The 19,841-nt window shown below is 40.7% G+C and overlaps 1 pseudogene; it reads left to right on the top strand.

The window, feature by feature from the left end:
* The first annotated feature begins 1,354 nt into the window (after positions 1–1,354).
* LOC117031532 (dual specificity protein phosphatase 5-like) lies at positions 1,355–18,520 on the top strand (annotated as a pseudogene).
* The last annotated feature ends 1,321 nt before the right edge of the window (positions 18,521–19,841 follow it).

The raw sequence follows: 19,841 nt of genomic DNA, 5'->3' as shown, positions 1-19,841 counted from the left end.
CACATTTTAAGAAAGGAAAAAACTATTAAAATTGTAATACTCAATATATAGTGATAACAAAAGATGAATGCAAGTCACGTTTGACTTCTGCAATTACAAGAGGTGCTCATCAGCGTCCAGACACTTCTGATTACGGCGAACTACTGCTTGAGCAACGTTGACCATAGTGTCCACTTGTATACATTTTTTTTGGCACCCCCGGTATATCTGGGTCTGATGAATCCATGCTTTCTCACCTGCTGAATTTCACCTGCTGTCAAAGGCAACCTATAGCTTTGGAACACAAAGCAAAGAAAACCTGTCCACTTTACTCCTCATCAGCTCTTTAATGTCACTGCTAAGGGAGCAAGTTAAAAGTGTTTGTAAATGTTAATGCAAAAGCCACCTAGAGATGGCCCAACCTTCTCTGGGTCCAGTCCATGATGATCAGAAAGCCCTTCCCACGTTGAGTTTCAATGATGTACAGCACAGACTGATCCTGGATTAACACAACACATCATCTCCAGACAACCAACGTGTTGTGGCTCGCCAGCATTTAGCAGCATTTTCATCTGTAAATGGGGATTTTGGTCTCATTACGCAAAGAACTCTGCTTCGAACCAGATGTAAGAGAACCCCGTCCTGATGTATCTTCACCTACAGGAGAATTTCTTTCTTCCCTTCCCGTGTGACTTAGCCTCGGAACAAATCCGAAAACTTTTTCAGATTTTCTGAGCAAATTTTGTTTTCAGTTAAATTCCATCACAATTATTATTAAAATAGCCTTCTCCTCGGCCAAAGGATGCAAGTAACCTTGAGACGTCAGTGCCAATGTCAGGCGTTCTGAGTATCATTGATGCCATCACACAGTTAGTCCATCCCTACTATGTATTAGGGGTTCTGCCAGGAACTATGGAGAAAATAAAGACAAATGTGGTTTTGTCTTATTACTCAAGGAGGTTATAACCCACCCAGTCAACAAATAACAAGAGTACAAATCATTACCTGATCAGAAACATTCATGCAGGGATGAGAAGCTTGGCCGGAGAGTCTTTGTGTATAAACTTTGGCATGTTAATTCTGGGTCACCCTTTTCTCATCTGAAAAATGGAATACAACCCATACATATATTGTCAATGAAAGGAATGAATGAAGCATACATGTAGAGAGTCTGCTATAGTGCCCGCTCTGTGGGCATTTGACAGCGTGAACCATTCCTAGCATTACAAAGTGCTATGAGAGTACGCTGAAGGGACCCATTCATTACATCGTGGGCCTTCAAGACGAATCAATTTCACAAAATTGGGGAGACTTAGAATTCAGTTAAAGGCAACAATTTGGAGACAGTATAGAGGCCAGTTAAGGGAATTCCAAGATGCGTGAAGGGTGCACTGCCTTCTTGAGATCAGTCTACAAAGGCAGTAGAGGACCAGAGAGGACCAAGAAGGACATGGTTAGGAATTCAGCCCTGATTCCATGTGCAAGGCGTCAGCTCCTGGATCCAGCCAGAGAACTCAGCAACCAGCCTGTGCCGAGTAAGGGCAACCAATCTTTTTCTAACCTAACCTTTTCCTTCTGACACTTTATCCCTTATATTTGAAATAGGAGCATCTCCAGGGCTCTGCCAGTCACTCCCCTACCTTCCCAGGCACACGATGCTAACCAGGTTCTCATTAGAAGACCATTTACCATCTTTCCATTTTTTTCAATAAGTACTAATACCCTCCTCTAGTCTGACATAATAAACAATTCAGTGCCACCTTGTTCTTCCAGCCACATAAATTCTATTTTGCTTCCTCTTTGAGTGACGGGGGTTAAGAAAATACAAATGAAAGTATGCCTTAATTATGCTGTCAGAATGCACATTTTCTAAGGTATTTATCAGGCCTACAGGGGTGGAAGAGAATAAACATGGGGGAAAGCTATGTGTTCAGATTGAAAGGTGCACAAAATTCATAATAAGAAACAGATGTACTGTAACTAATTAGAATGAAAGTTTTCTGAAAACCACAGTCCTAACTGGAACATCAAGTTTAAAGCTGAGGGCGACATGGGCCAAAAAATGAAGGTAAATGGGGGCTACTGGGGGAAAATAGGGATCTGACATCATCTATAACCACGTAGGACATGGCCAGTGTTTAGAATTCATTAGGTTTGCTTACCTTAATCAAAAGCAGAAGGTGGCCCTAGAAGCACATCAACTCAGAGGAGATGGCTTCAGTTAGTCTACTCTCAAAGGACAGCCAGTGATGCTTTGAAAATGTAAGTCAGATCATGTCATGCCCTATAGATCCTTCCCCAACTGCCTCTTCACCTTTCTGATCTCATCTTCAACCCCCTTTCCACCACACTGGGCAGCCTGCTTTTCTCCTAACACACCTTCACACTCCTACATTAGGGCACTTATTACAGCTTTTCTCAGTCCATTGACCAAACTTCTGCCAGGACACTGCTTGCACTGTTCTCAGTGAGGCCGGTCACTGAACACGCCTCCCCAGTGAGGCTGAATTGATACTGAAGCCGCCCTCCAGTCCCGTTACCACAAAGCCCCTTGCTCTGTTCAACTGTTTCCTTTTTTCCATAGCACTTACCACTTTCTCACATAATATAAGGAACATATTTCCTCTATTTGCTGTTTCTGTTCCATCTGTACCTCTTAGAATATAAGAACAGAAGGACAGGAATAGGTGGTGGAAGTGGTGGTTTACCCCAGAACAGTGTATAGCACATGGTTCGTGCTCAATAAATGTTGTGGGATCAATAGACGGCTTAGGTATTTCGATCGGTAAAGGTGTTGCTGTTTTTTTGTTTGTTTATTTCTAAACAGGAAACAAATGAAAACCCTGGTGTATTTTTATCACTTTGAAAACTATAGTTCAGCAGTTTGAGAAGTCTTGTGTCCATATCTCCAAGTTTGGGGAGCTAAGGGGAGGAGATAAACGTTGTATCTCTTATTTGTTAAAAGGAGAAGTCAAAAAGTTTGAGAATGGCATTCTTTGAGGCTACTAGAGGGGCATTTTGCCCTGGCTTTTCATTCACAAGTGGCAAAAGCGTCTGCAAAGAGAATGTTTCTTAGGACAGTTAAGAAATTCCTGAGTTTGAGGTTAACAGGGAGAAAAAAGAAAAAAGAAAAAAAATTCCCTTTGGACAACTACACTGACATTTGGAATTCATTTCATTTTGTTTTTTATGTAAAAAAAAAAAGTCACCCTTCATAAAGATTAGAAGAATACTACAATGCATACTTATATACCCTTCACCTAGATTCACCAACTATTAGCATTTTGCTACCTTTGCTTTTCTCTCTCTTGGAATTCTTCATTTGAGAATTTATTGTGGACATCAAGACTTCACCTCTAAATACTACAGTATGTGTCAGAATCCATTGCAATGAGCTTAAGGAGACAGCAAAATCAGTTGACCTTCTTGACTGCAGTGTGAATGGAAAGTGGCTACTAAGTGAATAGTGCAGAGAGCTGCAGAAAGCTGCAACTAAAAGGGAACTAACTAAAGGATCATCAGGTCCATACCTTCAGTTCATAGGCAAAAGCAAGAAGACCCCAAAGTCAAGGGTATCACATGACTCATTATGGGAGAGCCAGTAGGACCAAAGCCAGTCTGCAGGTGGTAAGATATGTCGGAAGCTGCAGAGGTGGGGAGAATGCATTTCAGGCATCATTAGCCCTTGATCTGGTTAAAGAAGATACAGAACTTATTGTAGACAACAGTTAATCACACAAGCTCTGTGCTTTTGTATGCTTGAAGACCTGAGACACTGGGTTTGAGGGTCATAGAAGGAAAAGAAGTATCAGAAAGGTGAAGACCGCACATATTTGAGGGTGTGTGTGATGTGTGTGACATACTAATGTTTGAATACTTTGCAAAATAATCATAATTTAAAGGGGCAGAGTTTGCAAAAGCTATGTTCTGGTTTGTTTTTTCCAAGATGAAAGTTAAGCATAGGAAATCAAAGCGAAGTCACTTAAAAACACTTTTATTTAGCCAAGGTTGAGGCATGTTGGCAGAGATCAGGTGCAAATGATCAGCCAGTTTTTATCCAAAAAGCCCCACTCCAGAGCTGTCTTGGCTACACAGAGCGCGTTCAATCCACCAGGGTTGGTGGATTAACATAATGAATGTCACAAATGGATTTTCATTGATAGAAAAAAGCAGTAGGCTTGTTAATCAGCCTAAGAGTTGTGAAAATGAGCTCTTATTTAAGGAAATTTATAGGACTCATGATAAGTGGGTTGGTTCAAATATTTCAGAGACTCTACCCAACCATTGCGCAAACAGAATGAACGAATCCAGTAAGATCTGTTGCCTGCAGTCTTAGGAACGATGGCAGGGCTCAACCCTAAGTGGCCCTGTGTGCCATCATGATCTCAGAATGTGCTGGTTGCCTGATATCAGTTTAATAAAATCCTACCTCGAGAACATGCTTTCTTAACTTAGGCACTATTGATATTTGGCCCAGATAATTCTTTTTTGTGGGGGACAGTCCTACACACTGTAGGATGTTTAGCAGCATCCCTGGCCTCTACCCACCAAATGCCAACAGCACCCAACTCTTTCTTTTGACAACCAAAAACAACCCCAGATGTTACAAAATATTCCCCAGGGAGCAACGTTACTCTTAAGGACGATTGTTCAACAGAACTTCCTGCGATGATGAAGATGTCCTGCATCTGCATGGGTCCATCACACGTAGCCACTAGCCACGTGTGCTTTAGTGACCCTTGAAAAGTGGTTCATGTGCCTGAGCAAGTGAATTTTAAATCTGATTTCATTTTAACTAAAGTTTAAATCTAAATAGCCACACCCAGCTAATGGTTAACACATTGGACAACACAGCTGGAGAATATTATCATATCTGCCCTGAGTAAACTCTTCATAGAAGGTGGTGATTAGATCACAAAAAAGGAGAGATCTGGGACTTCATTAAGGTGCCAAAATAAGTTGCATGAACTGTGTTTATGGCAGCTTGCTAACAAAATGCCTGTTTCATGGATTGAGAGGAAGAAAAGAAACACTCCAACCAGATCTGTCCATGGCAGTTTCTTCCCCTGTGTTTAGAAACAAGCTTATTATTTATGCACCTGTTTCCATCTAGTCACACCCCACACATAATCAAAATCCTGCAGAGATTTTTCCTTACACACAGGGGAAAAATGGAGCAAAAGGAGATAAGCACAAACTTTTTGAGATTTGTCAGACTTTTTACTTGGAAATAAATTTAAATCTTGCTTTTCTCTCATGTTCGTATTTTTTTCGATTCACATTTCTCTACTCCTTATTATCTAGGCTTGCAAAGTCTGTGCCTCAAAGCAATAAAACTATGGTCTAGCCTCTCATCTTTTATCAAAATCATCTTTCAGTATATTCAAATAATTATGCCAGATAAGCATAGGTATCAAAACAGTGTCTTGGATAAAGATTCTGACTCCTGCAGAGATAGAAACTAATGGGAACATTTACAGCAGTCATTCTGGAACTTTCAAAAAAATGGTTTTAAGGGGGAAGGTGGAAGTAGGCCAACAGAACAATGAATCATGTCTAGACAAGGATTATGACAATCCTCATATTGTGGATGAGACAAAGCTGAAGTCTAAAAAGGTTAAATGACTTGCCCAGGACTGGAAAATCACATCTGTAGAATGGACTTGAACTTGAGACTTCCCACCCCAGATTCAGTGTTGCTGCTGCTTCTGTTTTTAGACATATGATGGAAACAAGGGAATTTATGATTGGTTTTTTGGAATGTGCACTTTCCTGCATCCTTGGTAACTCAGCTGAAATCACAGAAATAATTTCATTTTAGAAATGAGATTATCATAACATTCAATTATGACATTTTATAAACGGGAATATCATAACATCCAAAATCTGAAAAGAGCACTTTGTTGATTTTATTACAATTGATCTTTGAAAAAGCAATTTTTAAAATCCTGGATAGTGCTAGGTTTCAAACTTTGGTCTGTGCCAAAATTACTTGTGCCATTTATTTAAAACACAGTGGGACATGGGTACCCCGAGCTTCCATTCTGAGTCAGAATGTCGGGGGTGGGGCCCATTCATCTATTTTTTTCTTTGTCAACAAAACACATAATTCTGATGCAGCTCAAAGTTTGAGAATTATTATACATATAGTGTAGAGGTGACAGACAAAGAGCAGCGCGGTAGGACAACGGTGGGTCATAGAAGCCAAAACAAAGTGATTCAAAAAGTGGAAAGGAGGTTGAGAGAGAGAGAAGAGATACAAAGAAGTAGCCACTGGACTTGGCAACATGGAGGCCATGCAGATTTTGACAAGAGCAGCTTCAGAGGAGAGGGGATGTAAGAATGTGTTTGGTACAGGATGGCAGGAGAATGAGGGGACTCAGAGGAGACAGAGTGACACTAGGCAAACAATTTTTTCGAGAGGTTGAGTTGTGAAAAGAGCAGAGAAATAGGGTTGAAATAGAGAGATAGGGAGGTGGTGGGTTAGGGAAAAATTTTAATTTATTTATTTTTTTATTTTCCAATTACAGTTGACATACGATATTATATTAGTTTCAGGTGTACAATATAGTGATTAGATATTTATATAACTTACAAAGTGATCACCCCGATAAGTCTAGTACCCATCTGACACCATACATAGTTATTACAATATTATTGACTATATTCCCTATGCTGTCCTTTACATCCCCATGACTATATTTATAACTGGTAATTTGTATTTCTTAATCGGGTCAGGGAGAATTTGAAATTTTTTATTTTTATTTTTTATGGAAGTAAGGTACTGGAGGATTCACTGATATACTGACTCACTAACAATATAAACCACAAGAGAGCAGGGCCTTTATTATATTTAAGATCTAGGGCTCAGGAGAAATAAACCCAAGCATATACCATCAGCTAATATTTGACAAGGGAGCCAAGAATACTCAATGGGGAAAGGACAGTCTCTTCAATAAATGGTGCTGGAAACTGGATATTCACATACGAAAAAAGGAAACTGGATTCCTATCTTATACTTACTCACAAAAATTAATTCAAAATGGATTGAAAGACTTAAATGTAAGACATGAAATTGTAAAACTCCTAGAAGAAAACAAAGGGAAAAAGATCTTAGATATTGGTATTGGCAATGATTTTATGGATATGATACAAAAAGCATAAGCAACAAAATCACAAGTAAACAAGTTGCACTACATAAAATTAAAATATTTCTGTACAGCAAAAGAAACAATCGACAAAATGAAAAGGCAGCCTAGGAATGGGAGAAAATATTTGCAAACTATGTATCTGATAAGGGGTTAATGTTGGAAATATATAAGAAACTCATGTATTTCAATAACCCCTCAAAAAAATCCAATTAAAAAATAGGCAAAGGACTTGGAACAGTTCTTGAATTTTTCCAAAAAGACATACAAATGACCAACAAGTACATGAAAAGGTGCTCAACATCACTAATCAAGGAAATGTAAATCAAAACCACAATGAGATATCATCTGTTAAGATGGCTATTATCAGAAAGACAACAGATAACAAATGCTGGGGATGATGTAGAGAAAAAACAACCCTTGTGCACTGTTGGTATGAGTAAATTAGTATCGCCATTGTGGAAAACAGTATGGAGGTTTCCCAAAAAAATTAAAAATAAGACTACCATATAATCCAGCAATCCTACTTCTGGGATATTTATGCGCTCCCCCCCCAAAAAAAAAAAGTGAAACCAGTATCTTGAAGAGATATCTGCACCCCCATGTTAAATGCAGCATTATTCACAATAGCCAAGACATGAAAATAACCTAAGTGTCACGGACAAAAGAATGGATAAAGAAAATGTAACGTACTATAAACTTGTATAAAATGGAATGTTATTCAGCCATAAAAAAGAAAGGAGTACTGCTTTTTGTGACAACACAGATAAACCTCGAAGGCATTATGCTAACAAGCAGAAAGACAACAGGATATCACTTATATGTGGAACCTAAAAAGGTTGAATTCATAGAAACAGAGAGTAGCCAGGGGATGGAGGGTGGGGAAAATGGGGAGATGTTGGACAAAGGGTACAAACTTTCAATTATAAGATAAGTAACTTCTAGGGAACTTCTACAGCATGGCACTATGGTTAACAATACATACTGTCTACTTGAAATTTGCTAAGATTAGATTCTTAATGTTCTTAACACACACACACACACACACACACACACACACACTGTAACTATGTGAAGTGATGGATATGTTAACTAACTTTATTATGGCAACATTTCACAACATATACATTTATTAAATCGTTACATTGTACACCTTAAACTTACACAATATTACATGTCAATTATATCTTAATAAAGCAGGAAACAAACAAAATTAAAAGAGAGAATTATAGACAACGTTTCAGACCTGAAAAAAAAAAAGGTCTAGGGCTCAGGAGCTAGGTCCAAATCCAGGCTCCATCCTTTCCATTGGATAAGCTATTTAACCTTTTCTGCCTTGATTTCATCTACTGAGTGGGAGTTATAATAAAAGAGTTGTTGTGAAAAGCAAATTCATGAAACTGAGTTGCTGTCACAAAGTAACTGGCCAAAAAAATTAAAAAATTAAAACAAAGTAACTGGCCATTATTGCTTTATTCCCAGACTTAGAACACTTTGCTTGATATACTGTTGGAGTTGGAAAAACATGAATGAATAAATGAATGAACAGTGGGAATGTCCCAGTATAGAGGAGCATAAAATGGTGTATATAGTAGGTCTCTGGAGAGACTATAGACAGTACAGATCCTTGGGTCCTGCCCCAGAGACATTTTCTTCTCTTGGCTTCTTGACTCTCCCCTCTCCTGGTTCCTCTCCTATCTCACCATCTGCACCTTCTCAATCTTTATGAGCCCCTCCTCCTTTGCTCAACCTCTTAACATCGGGACATACCTAGCAGACATTAGTCCTAAGAACCTGGTTCTTTTCCATATATACTCAATGATTTTATTGTGTTCTGTGGCTTTTAATACCATTCAGGGGACCCATGAACTCGGATGGGAAGAAACAACCTATTTTCACCACTCTCTACCTGAAATTTAATATTTCTTTCATTCATGAATAAAGGGATTTAAGTAGTATAGTAGTACCTGTGGTTTTGTCACCAATAGAAATCACAAACATTTCCATCTAAAGATATTTTTTTTATTACTTCGAAATTATGGTCACTAATTTCTCAGATCTGAAGTCATTTATTTAATAGATCTACGTACTAGATCTGTTATATAATGTTATTAATACCCGAGCATATTAGATTACTGTATTATAATTTTTTAAGCTTAATTATATTTTAATATGGTTTCCTTTGTAACCTTACGTATTTTATTTTAGGCATTTAGAAACATCATTCTGAAAAGGAGGTCTAGTGGCTTCACCAGACTGCCAAAGGGGTCCAGGACTTAAAAAAAATAATCACTCTTGATTTAAATGATGACAAGTCCTGAATTTCTATGTTCAGCTCTGACTTCGTTTGAGCTCCAGCCTCATAAATTCAGTGGTCTCTTTGACCCCCACCACCTGGGCATCCAGGAGGCAGCTCAATACCAACAAACAGCTCCGGGGTTCCACACTTGCTCCTCTCCCAGTCTTCTCAAATCTCCCCCCACTTGTTTAAGCCCAAATTCTAGGACCAATTTCGTGTACGGCACTTCCACTCATCTTGCAGAACAGCATCTGAAGTTCTCTAGTCAATAAGCTTCAGTACCACAGAAAGTACCACTAATACACCAGATGCCCCTCGGAAAAGGGAAACTGATTCTAATGTCGTGGTCAGAAATGTCCAAACCTGTGGAGAATTTTTATAAGAGTTTATTTGAGCCAAACTGACAGCATATGCCGAGGAGCAAGATATCAAATGACCCCAGAATAACAGTCTTGCAGCTTGTTTTATGCACTGGAGATTAAGGAAGGAACATAAGGAAGATTAGGGAAAGCAAGGCGGGGACAGTTAACAAGATTATGTGCTCTCTTGAGGGTTACCATCCCTTCCAGGGGTGTTACTTCTGGCATTGCAAAGGAGTGTTACAGTAGATGCACAAAACAAATGGACAGGGCTGGCTTAAAACCTCTCACTAAAGAAGTTATAGGCCTGGGGCGTGACTACTCACCATGACCTGCCCAGTTAGAAATTTATGATCAGATCAGCCTGTGAGGTTCCTTTCCAGAGAACTCCTTTTTTTTAGTCCATAAGGGGCATAATAGGACTGGAATAGCTAGAATTCAGCTCTACAGCAAATTTCCAAGCTAGAAATTTCCCTTAGTAGTTACTAGGGCTTAATATTTTTTTGCCCCTGGAGATGAAAATTAATAAGTTCATATTGTTTATCCTTTTGAGGTCTACCCTAGGGTAAGACAGATCAAGGTGAGGCAGAGCAGGTAGTGGAAACAAAAGATCCTTTAAAATGGGTTTATCCACGCCCAGACAGCAGGAGCTCAGAGGGCATTCTCCCAGGTGGGCTGGGGAGCGAACCGGTGCCTGGCCTTCCATCACACCCACCAGAGATGCCAGATCAGTGAATGTGGAGACTGTTCGCGGCTCCCATGTGAGTATAGAGCACAGAATTTCCTTCCTGAAATGCTTTGCTTTGTGTAACTCAACAAAGATGTGACGGCTTATATTCTGAAATAGCCCTGTGACCCTATTTGCATGTTTATCCTTAAAGCTAAGTCTGTTTGGGGGTTAAGTGTCGACACTCAGCTCATTTAACAAGTATTTCTTGAGTTGGAGGAAACTAACATTTAAAATATGTGACCTTATTTAATCCTCATAAAAAATGAGCTCTTGGGATTAATCCAGGACCGTTTCCTTATGTTCACCCTACCTGTATACCTGCTGTCTACTCACATTTCTAGCTACAGCTTGGCTTCTGAGGGCCACATTGGAACTAACTCAAATGTCTTTCACCACTTCTCTGCTTGGATGCCCCAAGAAAATCTCTAGCACTTCCAGGACTCTCCAGGCGTTGCTAAGCCACTCCACCCCTCCAAACTGCTATTCTAAACTTTCTCTCAACTCAGTAAAAATCTTTATCTTATCTCAGTAAATACCAGCCTAATTATCTTTAAAGGGGCCATAACTTTTCCAAATTTGCCATTACCCACAAGTTCTCCTTTACTCAAATCCTCCCGGAGGCTTCTCATAGTTCTTAGAATGCAGATGTTTTAAGGAGACACCTCCAAGATTTCTGCTTTGTTTCCTGCCACTTTCGCCACAAAGACCTTGCAGATTCCCGGTCCCTACCCACTTCAGAATCTTTATCTCCTCCACATCCTTAGAGATTGAACACGAGATTAGCCTTTAAATTGCTTATAATTTAATAATTTAAAGTGAGGCCCTATTATTTTTGTTTAGACATTGATACTTCTCAATAACTTTCAGCTTAGTCCAAGAAGCGTTTTTAATTTGGACACCCTGGTTTAAACCTTGATTTACATTTATATGCATGCTTCCTCTCAAACACACCCATAAACGGGATAACGGCACAAATATTGTTCAGCAACTTACTTTTTTTTTTTCTTTTACAGACTTTACAGAATCCTTTTCTATCAGTTTTTATGTGCCTTATTCTTCTAACTTCTTTATTCTCTCATGGTATGAATGTATCATAATTCATCATTTCCCTTATAAGTTGTTCTAATGTTTTTCATTTATTAAGCTCAAATGAATATCTTTGTACATTCATCCCTGAGAATGTGTGTATTTCTGTAAGATAGATTCCCAAAAGTGGAATGTGGGATCATATGAAAAGTGCATTGTTAAAGGTTCATCTGTTTTGTCTGGCTGCCCTAAACCAAGGAAAGGGTGGCAGATGTGCAGGGTGACTGCAGCTAAGGAGGGCCGAAATTCAGCATAAGGACAGCCCAGGGCTTGTGGTTTTGCAAGGAAAGGAGCTGCTGGTGATTTCAGTGGGTGGGAATTCTATAGGGTGATCAAGCACAGAGAATGGGGGGAAGTGACCTGCAGATGATGAAGTGGCTTTAGCAAGTATAGCCCCTTCTCTCACCCAGGGTCTCCTTAGGTCTGAGGTCATTCTTCACAGGTTGGCGCTGAGTGCCCTGCACACCGTACCTGCTTCTACCAGTGACAAACAGCCAGAAACGAATATTTCTTTAGACAGTTAAAGTCTCTTTAGAAATGAAAGTCAGTTTTAAGAATAGAAGACTTTGAAGAAAGAGTGAGGAGAGCTGAGAGGACAGTGAGTGGAGAAGAAAAACTAAAGGTACAAACAGAGAGATCTGAGTTACAAAGAATTATGACTTGGTCTATGTGGATTCATGAACTTCTTTTTTTCCTTTAAAGACTAAAATCTGAGTTGTTTTCCTATTTTACAGGTGTAATCAGAAGTTAATAAACTGGTTGGGGGGGAGTAATTTCAGTTAGAGGCAATATACAAATAAGATAATTTCCTCTCAGCAAAGAGAGCAGAAGTACATTTGGTTTACAAACTAATTAAAGGAGAAAATAACTATTCCTTTAAAAATATGCATGCATTTAAATAATCCACATCTGCAGTGAGGCTAATCCAGGGCACATGCAGGCAGCAAGAGTAATAATTGAAAGCTGGATGATAAGGGCAGCGAGGAAATATAATAATTTAAAAGAGAAAGGAAATAAAAAGTCATATTGTATGGAAAGATGTGAGAACAGCCTTGTGTCTTACTTCTTGGAATTTATGCTTCCTGTATATAAATTACTAATTCTTCCTAGAACCACACAAAAGGGCCCTTTTTATTTCCTGGGATGGAATCAAGGAAATGTTCTGGACGTTGTGGCTTCAGGGCTTCCTTCCACTTCTTGCTCATGGTCTGGGTGTCGAGGAAGTCTCCGGGCCTTAGCAGAACATCTTTGATCAAGATTGCAAGATTTCTAAGCAGTTAGAAAATCCCGTAAGTCCTTTTTGTTGGTTGATTTACAATGACTTATAAGTATATTCTTAGTCATAAGAACAGTAACAGCTACTGCTTCAATAGTTCTTACTACGCACCAAGCGTTAGCCTAAATGCTTTCTATATAAACTCACTCGATCTTCAAAACAGGAGAAAAAGGAGGTTGGCTGATTCATTGCCCAGGGCCACGCAAGTAACGAGTGACAGAGCTGGAACTGAACCCAAGTAATCTGTTCTCACCCACTATTACGCGTTCTAATCTATATACTCACCATACTCTAATCTATACACTCACTCCAGAAAATCCAGGAATGAAATAATAAACAATCGTGCTCCCACCAATCAGAACTGACCATTAACATTCAATCCAATTTGCTTTATAACATTTTTTTTAAAGAATCAAAATAATACATACAGATAAACAGCTCTGTCATGAAGGAACCCTGGGCCCCTGACCCAGCCTTCCTTCTCTTGCTCTAAGGAGGCACTCACGGTCACAAATTTAATGTATATTCTTCCAATCTGATCTGTAGTGATGCCATAGGGACTTCCAGGTAAAATGGTCCCCTTTATTGTTACTTGATTGCTACCTGTGCCCTGTCTGTTTAAGGGGCACTAGACCTCCTTCTCCTCAAAAACCCTACACTTGCTTACTGTGCTTGAAATACCATCTTTGAACCAGGGATTGAAATAAAACCTGCACTGAGGAGCAAGGACTCAAGGCTCCATTTGCAGAACAGGTTTCAATGCTGAGGCAAGGTTGTGTGGAAGAATATTCAGGTGGGGCAGGGAAGAAGCAAGAAGTGCTCCTAAAGAAGTTGAAAGAACTGGATTTCTTGTCTCTGCCTCCCAAGACTGCCCACCATACAGTCCCCATCTCAGGAGACAGCAACTCCATCCAAGAGCTCAGTGCAAAACATTTTATTTGATCTTCAAAGTTTTCCAGTCCTGTAGATCAGGTCAAGGATCTTTGTTCATTCACCGATGACGTCCAGGTGTCTAGCGTAGTGCCTGGCTCCTGACAGGCTCTCAGTAACTATTTGTGTGGAAGCTGGAGATGCCAAAAGCAGACAGGGGAACAGCAGGGAAAGCCCAAGCCTTCAAGGCAGACAGACTGGGAGGGGTTGTCTGGTTCTAGCAGGTTCTAGCTGTGGGACCCAGGGCACAGTGTTTAACTTCTGAGGCTCATGGTTTATTTGGGGCCCAGAGAGGGCAGGTGCTCCATCATGGTTCACTGAGTGGCACAACACTTTTTATCAGGCAATTCTGCCTGGGGTACACCCTACCCCATCTCTTACCAAGGTTTGTGCTAAGCATAGTCTCCACCCCACTGCTGGGAACTTGAGCCTCTCAGCATAGATAGGCTCCTTTGTGGTCAGCCAGGACCATTGAGCAGAAACAGAGAGGCAGGACTGGAAATCAGAATTCCTTCTCACTGTGTGACAAACACAGCAGAGGGAGGGTTTGGGGGAAACTCCAACATGCTGTGTAGAGTGCCACATATTCCACATACTTACTGCAGACCTCTCACCCGAGCTCTTAAACAGCTATGGCATTTCCCTGACTCCCAGCAGTCTTGGATGGAGACAAGTGAATATACACATTTTACAGGCTGTAGAATTAAGCCCCATATTTTATAAGAGCAATCAGTATCCAAGCTGATAATTTTGGCTCGATATGATGTCCAGCCCCCACCAACTGTTCGCCCAGTAATTTAAAACCAATTAATCATCTTAGCTCAAGAGGTCTCCAGATCATGCTTTTATGCAATCCTATCATTCTTTTTATATTTGCCGCTGGTATTATGTAAAGTTTCTCATCAACTGGGGCTATTTGGTTTCCTTGAAATACAATTCCTACTGGATGATATACAAATGCTTACTTTTCCCCGTAATTTTCACAGTAAGGAATTGAACCTCCTTAAGCGACAACAAATATTAGGGGATTTTTCTGGAGTTTTTTTAAGAATCATTATGGACTCATGACTTTTCATAATTTGATGTGTTTCAATCCACTGTGCACATTGTTCTATTTGATGCTAAAATTGTCTTGAGTGACTACTTTTGAAGCCTTCTTCAGATCACTCCTTTAGATAGAGCCTCGGGTTTGAAAATCTTAGGTGCACCTTTTCTGGTTCCTTTTGGAGGGATGGTATTTAGAAGCCAAGAACCAGGCCTTCAGAGTCCTACACAGCTATTCTTTCTGTGTGACTTTCAGGATTCTACGGCGCACAAGACAGTCCTCAACTAGAGATGGGCTGGTAGGAGAATTGAGTGGTCTGGGAACAAGCAATGAGAAAGAACTAGTCCAGGGGCCAGTCCAAGTTCAAGTGAAGATGCTCCAACACCAGAGTAGAGTCTGGAAGGCCGGGAAGAAGATTAGTGAGCAAGGAAGAGAGTAGAGCAGGGTGAGGTAAGGGCGGAGCCATCTGTCCTGTTCTTCTACTGGCAGAGAACAATGGTACACAATCTCTCAGTACATATAACCCTCAGAAGAGGAAGCTGGGAACAGGATGTTTTTTTCTTTTAGTAATGAAAATCTGGATTGAGTGAATGAATGGAAGTTACCCAAAGAATGATTAGTTTGGGTAAGTTTTGAATCACGTTAATGAATGCTAACAAAGCACATGATAAGTAACAAACTAATGTTAACAGAAAACTCAGAAACTGAGGTCACCTTGCTTAATCTTACATAGCTTTGTATATTATTTTATGGTAATTGTTACGTTGTATATGTAGGACGTAATCCTTTTCTGCTCATGAATTGATTCTAGCATAGTAGATTGAATACAATTAAATAGCAGTATTTCCCAATGTGCCCAAATAATACCACAACTTCCAGATGTTCTACCACCCAGTTCAAGAGCCCTGGCATTATCTCAGGCGTCCACCAGTATGTGAAATAACTGGGTAGAGATGGATGAGGCTGAAAATGTAAGCGAGCTCAAGACGTGGTTTAAACATGTACTTTCTTAAAGCAGCTTTTAAGGACAACTTATAACATTTGGGGTACATTCTTAAGTTCTTTAAATTTAATGTCACTGATAATTACATGGCATCTCTATAATTCTGAGCCTTAGTAGTATGACCTACTATTGGCAAAGCTTACTGTTTTATGGATATGTGAGAGGAAGCACCTATACCAAAAATCCTAACCCCCATCAATAGCAGAATTGTTTTTAATAAATCCACCCCAACTCTGAATTGAAATAATAAACTTTGTATGGAATCTTTATTTAACTGCATGGTGGGGGGAGGGGAGAATATGTGGGATAATGTATAGTTTCAGAGACTTAAAAAATATAAAATAGAGTTTCTGGGGCAGTGAGTGGCCTGGCCAGGTTGGGCACTGAGTGTACAGGGCGGCACTGGGCTGTGTCTGGTAGCCCCAGTCTTAAAAGTCTACTTCCTCCAAGGGGAATATGAGAGCTTCTGCTCAGAATATCCTGTTGCATGGATATAAAACCCATTTCACAAGAGAAGGTTGAAACCAAGAGAGCCATCACTAGCCAGTGTGGGACACCAGTACTCCGCAGCAGCCCTAGGCTGGCTTCTGAGCAGCGCGGCCCAGTTGCAATCCTCCCATTCCTCAACCTGGGAAGAGATTACCTTGCATGCAAGTGCGAGGTTCTCACCAACCTGCCCGTCACAGTCCTGCTGAATGTCTCAGTGGGACCTATGAGGCCTGTCCCGCCCACTTACACTACAAATGGATCCTCGCAGCTGACATTAGCTCCCACTTTCAAGAAACAATAGACTTTGTCAATGATATATCACATAAGGGGTTAATATCCAAAATTTATTAAAAAACTCATTCAACTCAACACCAAAAAAACAAACAACCCAATTGAAAAATGGGCAGAGGACATGAGGAGACATTTTTCTAAAAAGAACATACAGATGGCAAACAGACATATGAAAAAATGGTCAACCTCACTCATCATTAGAGAAATGTAAATAAAAACCACAACGAGATGCCACCTCACATCAGTCAGAATGACTATCATCAATAAATCAACAAACAACAAGTGCTGGCAAGGATGTAGAGAAATGGGAACCCTCGTGTGCTGCTGGTGGGATTGCAGATTGGTGCAGCCACTATGGAAATCAGTATGGAGGTTTCTCAAAAAACTGGTAATTGAACTACCTTATGACCCAGCAATTCCACTCCTAGGTATCTATCCAGAAAAATCCAAAACACTAATTCAAAAAAATTTATGCACCCCTAGGTTTATTGCAGCACTAATCACAATAGCCAAGACATGGAAACAACAGAAATGCCCATCAGTAGATGACTGGATTAAGAAACTGTGGTACATTTATACAATGGAGTATTATGCAGCCATAAAGAAGAATGAAATCTTAACAGTTTGCAACGATACGGATGGGACTAGAGAACATTATGCTAACTGAAATAAATCAGACAGAGAAAGACAAATACCGTATAATCTCATTTATATGCGAAATCTAAAGAATAAAATAAATGAACACACTAATCAGAAACAGTCTCAGAGATATAGAGGAAAAACTGAGGGGTGCTAGATGGGAGGGGGTGAGGATGAGGGAGAAGGTGAGGGGATTAGAAAGCACAGTCGGTAACCACAAGATGGCCACGGGGAGACGAAAGTCAGTTTGGGGAATAGAATCAATAACGTTGTAAAGATTTTGTAGGGTATCCGATGGACACTTGTCTTGTTAGAGAGACCACTTCATGGATGGTGTAGGTGCCTGATCACTGCACTGTACACCTGAAGCTGAAGCTGAAGCTGAATAATAATGAATGTCAACTATAATGTAATATATATATTTTATATATATATATATATATATATATATATATATATATAGAGAGAGAGAGAGAGAGAGAGAGAGAGAGAGAGAGAGAGAGAGAGAGAGTTACAAGAAGTGGAGTACAGCATAAGGAATAGAGACAGTGGAAATGTAACAGCTGTATGCAATGTCAGAGGGGTAGTAGATTGGGGGAGACTTTGTGAGGGGTGTAAATGATAAATGTCTAACTATTACATTGTTTTGTACACCTGAAACTAATTTAAAAAAAAGAAAGAAAGAAAGAAAGAAAGAAACAATAAGACTTACTTCACTGACTGCGTCAGGGAAAAAGAAGCAAGGACCTAGTCCGCTGTGAGGCTGGGATCTCCCGTTCGCCCACCATCTGCATGGCTCACCTCCTGATGACCGAGCAGTTCTGCCTGAAGGACGCCTTCGATTACATCAAGCAGAGGAGGAGTGGGATCTTGCCCAACTTTGGCTTCTTGGGCCAGCTCCTGCAATGTGAATCTGAGATCTTGCCTTCCATGCCCAGCCCCAGACCGTCCTGCCAAGGCGAGACAGCTGGAGCTTCATTTACAGCCCCCGGCAGACACTGAGGCCTGGTGAGCAGGGTCCCTGCCGCACATGCCCAACCTGCATGCTGCGCCAGTGCCCACCCACCCACGCCACGGTCCCGGTGCTCAACGGGAGCCCATGGCCACAGCCACGTCCTGCAAAAACTGGGAGGGGGAACAAGCCCAGCCCCAAGAGCAACTGCAATTGTGCCTTTTAAACTTGTGGACATTTCATACCTGTGCAATACCATCCCAGTGGGGTGGCGAGCAGTCACCAGGCTTATAGACCAACTTCAGACTGACCTTGGGGGTAGGTTCCGAGGACCGAAGGAAAGAAGGCCAAACCTAGGAGAGAGAGCAGAGAGAGGACTGACTTCTGTATCTAGATGCCCTGCCCTCTCAGGACTGCCCAGTCCTGGCACCTAGAAGTTCTCCTTTTCACTTCATGTGTAAGGTAATAAATACCTGTGGCCACAGGGGAGTAAACAGTTGCTAGACTGGGGGACAGGCAGTTACAAAGCCAATTTTATTTTGTAGGAAGCACAATTTGTTGTCATGATGGTCACAAAATGATGAAGAAAACATATTTGAGTATTCTCTTTTCCAGCAATTACATTTCTTTTTTTTTCAATAGCAGCTTTAGTTGGCTGACCATCCAAAACCACCTGCCATTCCCTCATAAACCATGTCCCGTGTTCTCATCCCTGGCAAGGGGCAAAGAGTGTTTCCCACACCAGAATGACCACCAGCACTCTGGTGCTTAAGAAGGAACACCTAAAGTGTTCACACCTTGGGCTGGGTCCAGGGACCTTTAAATCATGCAAGACTAACTCACCTGAGCACACCAGAAGAACACAGCTGGCACCATTGCTAACTCCTGTTATACGTGCAAACTGGGCAAAACTTATCCACAGACCCAGCCCAGCATGAAACTTTCCTGCAGTCTACTCACACAGCAGTCCTTTCTCTGACCATTGCAGATAGATACTAAGTAAAGAGGAAGATGTTTATGGAAATTTCATTGTCTCAGATTCAAGAATGGGCTTCCTGGAAAGTCCTTATTCATTCACAAGTATGTTGCTATTACCATAAGCCAGGATAACATCAATGTTTTTTCTTCACTTTATTTGCTAAACTTATTTGACTAGATGTAATGGTAACATACTTCTAGATACCTTCTGAGCCCTAGGAATCCCCTCTGGGTTGCCCTTTGGGGCCACTGCTGGCATATTTCCCCTGGAATCTTGAGCATATGGATTCTTACTACACAGTGCCAGACAACATTTCATGCAGTACCTCATGAAACCTTTACAGCAGCCCCATTGTAAGATAGGCGCAACTATTAACCTGGTTTTGCAGGTAACAACTGATGTTTGGCGAGATTACTGATAAGTACCTTGCCTGACATTGCAGTTTGTTAGTAAGAGACAACGCCTGGATTGGAAGCTGGACTGAGTCCAGAGCCTGCACTCGTAACTGCTACATTATACTCATCCAAAACAACCCCACAGACTGTTCTTGGCAGGGCCAGGAGCAGGGTGAGCTGGGCAAGGTGCCTAGGGAGAAAATTTAAGGAGGCCCTCACTATCAGTGTCATGCAAGTTCAG

This window comes from Rhinolophus ferrumequinum, chromosome 12, assembly GCF_004115265.2.
Source record: "Rhinolophus ferrumequinum isolate MPI-CBG mRhiFer1 chromosome 12, mRhiFer1_v1.p, whole genome shotgun sequence".
Taxonomy (NCBI): domain Eukaryota; kingdom Metazoa; phylum Chordata; class Mammalia; order Chiroptera; family Rhinolophidae; genus Rhinolophus; species Rhinolophus ferrumequinum.
This window is presented reverse-complemented; position numbering and strand designations above follow the sequence as displayed.